General features: G+C 34.1%; 1 protein-coding gene and 1 long non-coding RNA gene across 2 annotated transcripts in view; one reads left to right on the top strand and one right to left on the bottom strand.

Annotated features, from left to right (window-relative positions):
• arhgap23b (Rho GTPase activating protein 23b) overlaps positions 1-5,722 on the top strand; it is a 69,564-nt gene that overhangs the window by 31,514 nt on the left and 32,328 nt on the right. The gene's annotated exons all lie outside the window — the stretch shown is intronic.
• LOC107561641 (uncharacterized) overlaps positions 2,869-5,722 on the bottom strand; it is a 19,010-nt gene continuing 16,156 nt past the window's right edge. Inside the window, exon 5 of the long non-coding RNA XR_001605877.1 lies at positions 2,869-3,146. This is a non-coding gene — a long non-coding RNA (uncharacterized lncRNA). The remainder of the gene's footprint in view (positions 3,147-5,722) is intronic.

Here is a 5,722-nt window from a genome sequence, read left to right as displayed (position 1 = left end):
AACAACCTACCCATGTTCATTTGTCAAATGTGCTTCCAAGATTTTTCACCATTTCATGTGGGGGGGGGGGTGATGTAATATTGAGCAGAGATGAGAAATTGACAAGTGTATATAGTTCCAAATATCTTTAATATTTAAGTCATTCTATACAAATGTAATTCAGAAGCAAGATAGGTGATTCTTACATGGGCAAGACAACATTCCTCAGCTTGATTTTTTTCAGGAGGACTTCTAATCAACGTTTGCTGTGTCATCAGACTCTGACGGGCCCTCAGTATCTTCTATTGAACTTGATCTTAAAGAATCTTCAATATAAACCATATCAATGGTCTGATTATCTGTTCATACTACTTTGATAGCATACTATACAGCTATTGAGAATTAGTCAAATAGACATATTAGCCTATGCTAATCAGTGAATAGGTGAATATTGCTGAGAATAAACAAAACTTCATAAGCATGTCAAACAATTTACCATCAAGACTCACTGTGCCTGGGATGAAAATTTCTAGGTCTGGTCATGTCAGCAGATATTCAAATGCCATCCATTGTAGAAAGATAAAATTTATTGGCAACTGAAAAAAGACAATCCATTGACAAATTGTCAAAGGCCAGCAATGCCAGAGGAACTGATACATATAGCCCATAAAATACAATCATACACTTATTATATTACTATTAAAAAATAATTTTCAGAGGGAAAAGTATTAATGGTATCAACAACGTTAAAGTTTATCATCTCTTACCACACTCCAAAGCCATTTACATTTCAAATGTTTTTAAAGAAAAAATAGATTTCTTGCTGCCTTTGAACTTCACTCTGACAATGTTGTTGGTTTACATCCTGAAGGAACCAAAAAGAAAGTTAAACATAAGGCGATACCACTCACACTCAGATGAAGAAAAGAACAATCATTAGTGCACTCCACAACAAATTTGTTCACTAATGTGTTTTTAATTTGTAATAACAGTCCAATAGTTCTGTTAAGGCATGGTGTTTAATAGCTCTATTTGAAAAAAAAAATCTGCATGGCACCTCAGTGATAAAACCAGAGGCGGACAGTAACTAAGTACATTTACTTGAGTATTGTACTTAAGTACACTTTTTGAGTATCTGTTCTTTACTTGAGTATTATTTTTTCTGGGAACTTATAACTTTAACTTCCCTACATTTGAAAGACAAATATTGTACTTTTCACTCCACTACATTTCTATCAAGGTCCTCGAAGTAGAAAGTAGCAGCTTTGAAAGTCAGTGGGTGATTTTATTCTTCTCTAAAACGTGACTCTTTTTTTCCAGACAGTTTATCAGTAATCACTCTTGTAGGGCTACATGAAGAGATTTCCCAGCATTCCCAGTGATTTCACAGCGATTAGACAGCATTTTTACAATTTTTGTTTTGATGTCAAATAAGTCTTGCTGTTTTGCTTTTTTGTTAAAGCAGTGTTTCTGTTGTAAAATTTTACAGCTACAGTTGTGTTGCTGGGTTTTAAAGCAGGTTTGATTTTTTTTCTTCCTTATCAGTTTGTATTTACAGGATTTCACTGTCCACTGTGTTCAAATGAGGATGAATGGCTACACACTGTCAGAGCTGTGTGAGATCACTACCATCCTGCTTTTGTGGGGGTGGGAATGGGTGTTAATTTTTTTAACATTCTAAAAGCTCTTTATTCCAAAGATACTACAAGCTAGTCAGTGTATTCAGCAGGTGTAATGTATTGTAAGTTGCTTCAGACGTATTGCAAGTATTACGTACAACAAAAAATTCATTGACATAAAAAAGGAAATTTACTTTTGGTACTTAAGTACTTTTAAAAGCAAGTACTTCTGTACTTTTACTTAAGTAAAAATCTGTCTTTACAACTTTTACTTGTAATGGAGTAATATTTGACCAGCGGTATCTGTACTTTCACTCAAGTAATGGAGTTGAGTACTTTGTCCGCCTCTGGATAAAACTCATGCATTCAGATGGCGATTTATTAACGGAGGAGGAGTGAGTTTTGTGATCCTATGAACCAGGGAACACACTGCTCACGTGTAATAGGCTATGCTTGGAATACAAATAAATTCATATTTAATTTAATAATAGGAAAAAAAATCTTATTTATGTAGGATGATAGAACGCTATTGAAATGGATTTCTTTTCATGATGCAATTTTTTTTTAAATATGGAAATTAGCAGAAATAAGTTAGTTAATGCAGCCCATTATTTACATGAGGTAAACAAAGTTGCTTGGTTTATATTTTTAATGTTTATAGACTAATTGTAGGATATAATATTAACATTGTATTGCTGTAATGGCCCATTCCAAATACCTGTTTTTTCCCCTGTTTCGCCAGTCGCTGACGTGGAGCAGTGATGAAATATTGTTTTTGTAAATACTTCCCAGCATTTCAGTAATAAAAGTATACATATTAAAAAAGCATGCAAATTACAGTGAAGCGCAACAGTAATCGTACAGTGTTCCGCAGTGGTCAAAAAGTATTCAAATGGTGAATTTTTTTAATTGAAAGAATTTATATATATATATATATATATATGTGTGTGTGTGTGTGTGTGTGTGTGTGTGTGTGTGTTACTACAGCAAAGCAGACCATTTATCATACGTTTTAAACATGTATTCAACATTTAAGTTAACTGAACATATAGAACACACCATTCTCTTCTTTTAGAGAAGATGGTGATAAATAAATAAATAAATGTGGCCCAGCTGGATTTCACTAAATAAATTTAAACAGAATCCCAAAGAAAATTATAAGATTTTAGAATGCCTGACTACGCCTCCTTGGGAATTTCATCCAAAGAATCTCCGAAAACTTTGCACAGGTTCCCTACCCAGTGGCAAGCAAAACGTGGAGACACAGGTATCAAACACCAATCTTTTATTAAAGTAGCATAAAATCAATAAAATAGAAACATCAACTCTCAGAAAAGCTTACACAATCATAAGTCATTCAAAATGTCATGGAGCTGCAGCCTAAATTACAGGGGAGACTCTCCAAAAAGGGCTCCTAATCTACATAACACACTCACATACCAAAATAAAGACCCCAGTGCACACCAAAGGCCACAACACACAATGAAAAAACACCACCACCATCTAAAGATGAAGTCATTGACCCGGTTCAATAAAGGCCAGCAGCTCCTAAAGAGACAGAAAAAAAAACTCAAACACACATAAATTAATACAAATCGTCCCAGATCACAACCTACACAATTCTTAAACAATACACTTTAAATCAAAATATCAAATCACAACAAAAGACACTAAAGATGACTAAATCAACAATAGAAGAAGATTTCACAATTAACAAAATAAAATAAAAAATCCAACTCAAAATAAATAGCTTATACACAGAAATTAAACTAATTTGAAAAGATTAATAGAAAAATCAAACAAAACACAAAATAAAGCCTCAACTTTCAGAAACAAAACCGGTACACAACTAAGACAAAATCCGTGGGCATGGGTCCAACAACATGACCATTACCCAACGCACACCAGTGGTGGACGAAGTACACAAATCAAATACTTGAGTAAAAGTACAGATACGTATAATAAAATATTACTACAGTAAAAAAAAGCACAGATAGATTTATTTTGCAATTTTATATAGGCTACTTAATTTAATTTTATATTAGCACGTTTTTTAAAATCCTACTGCTCAAAATACCTGGGATTTTCCCAAAATAACCACTTTATGGAGTCAATTGAAGATATATTTTTGTTGTTGATATGGGACTACGTTGATGAGAGTGGTGTAGTAATGTTCACTTTGAAGCTTACACTGCGATGTACCTGAGAGAAAACAGATTTGACCATCTGATTTTCACCAGTAAGAAAAAAGTGTTTTAAAGCTTGTTGTTTTGCAGAACATCAGAGTTATATATGACATGAAAATAAGGCCTGAAGTTAGGAAGAACATTAAGGAAAATATTATTATATTTTCATGATTTTCTTCTTCTCAAACCTTGTCTGTGGTGTAAAAACACCCCTGGCCAAATGCCCCCAGTGGGCATCACTTGATAATTACTGTAGTTTCCATGTTCTGAATGTCACATCCATAGCGACACTGATGTTAATGTATCGCATACAGATGCTTTCAAGCATTTCAGTGGGCTTAAATAGATCACCCTTTACCGCAGATTTAGTTCACAAACAACTGACAGCTTTGACCTAAATATGATTTTCAGTTACAATAATTAATCCTAAAATTCGACATTAAATTCCTTTTAGCAGCATCAGTCGCGCTCACAAGACCTCCCGGTTCTTACTTGTGAATTCAGTTCTCTGGAGACTCGCACTAAACGGTTCATTTGAATCAGGGAGTTGCCGACTCGAGAACAGCTGCAATTGGTTCATTCTAATCCGTGAATGAATCGTTTGGTGTGATTTGCGAACCGATTTAACGGGTTCATTGAAAAGAATCAGTTCGTTCTTCAATCAGGCACCGCTTTTGCGTGTCAGAGCATGTGATGTATTATAAGGAGTAACGGTATGTTTTATGAAATGTAGATCTAGGTGGTTGAATAAAATTATTTGGACTTTATATCTAAAAATTACCTCAACTTAGCACCAGCAAGCTTGTTAGGTAGACAGTTAGCATCAGCTAACAATATTTACTTATTTTCAGTATGGTTATGAATAAACATTCATATCTGTCTACTCGGCTAGTTAATCCAAACAATATAAAAATGTATACTGTTGATAAACTATATAAAAACAGACGTCACATAGGGCTAAATGCATAGCATTTTAATAAAACTATTAACGTTACGGCAGCGGGGAATATGAACGTGCATGCGTTATTTTATTTAATCTGTGTTATTTTAACGTTTCATTTTTTTTTACCTAAAACAGAGACACTGATGTTGATGTGTCTGCATTCAAGCATTTCAGTGGGCTTAAATAGATCACCCTTTACAGTAGATTCAGTTCACAAACAACTGACAGTTTTGACCTAAATATGATTTTCAGTTACAATAATTAATCTAAAATTAGACATTAGTAACTTATTTTAGCAGCATCAGATGCGCGTGCGCTCACAAGATCTCCCGGTTCTTACTTGTGAATTCAGTTCACTGGAGACTCGCTCTAAACAGTTAATTTGAATCAGTGAGTTGTCGACTCAAGAACAGCTGCAATCGGCTCATTCTAATTCGTGAATGAATCGTTTGGTGCGATTTGCGAATCGATTTAAAAGGTTCATTGAAAAGAATCAGTTCGTTCTTGAATCAGACACCGCTTCTGCGTGTCGGAGCATGTGATATATTATAAGGAGTAACGGTATGTTTTATGAAATGTAGTGAAGTAAAAAGTACGATCTTATGCTTTGGAATGTAGTGAAGTAAGTAAAAGTTACTCAAAATAAAACTACTCAAGTACATTTTTCAAGTATCTGTACTTTACTGAAGTACACGAAATAAAACTACTCCGTTACTTATCCTTTCCAATCATCCTACTACTTGTCCACTTAGGCTAACCGAGACTTGTCATTTGCACTTATATATTGTTGCTCTTTTGTTAGTTTTGACTGCTTTTATTGTCCTCATTTGTAAGTCGCTTTGGATAAAAGCGTCTGCTAAATGACTAAATAAACAAAAAATACTGTCCACCACTGACCCACACACAGACTTAGTTTTTTTTTTTCCTTCTTCCTTTTAGGATTAGCAACAAGTATACAAAAATATACAACCCTAGTAACAACAAAATCACAAAAC

The sequence above is a fragment of the Sinocyclocheilus grahami genome, unplaced genomic scaffold, assembly GCF_001515645.1.
Source record: "Sinocyclocheilus grahami isolate Dianchi unplaced genomic scaffold, SAMN03320097.WGS_v1.1 scaffold785.1, whole genome shotgun sequence".
NCBI lineage: Eukaryota > Metazoa > Chordata > Actinopteri > Cypriniformes > Cyprinidae > Sinocyclocheilus > Sinocyclocheilus grahami.
This window is presented reverse-complemented; position numbering and strand designations above follow the sequence as displayed.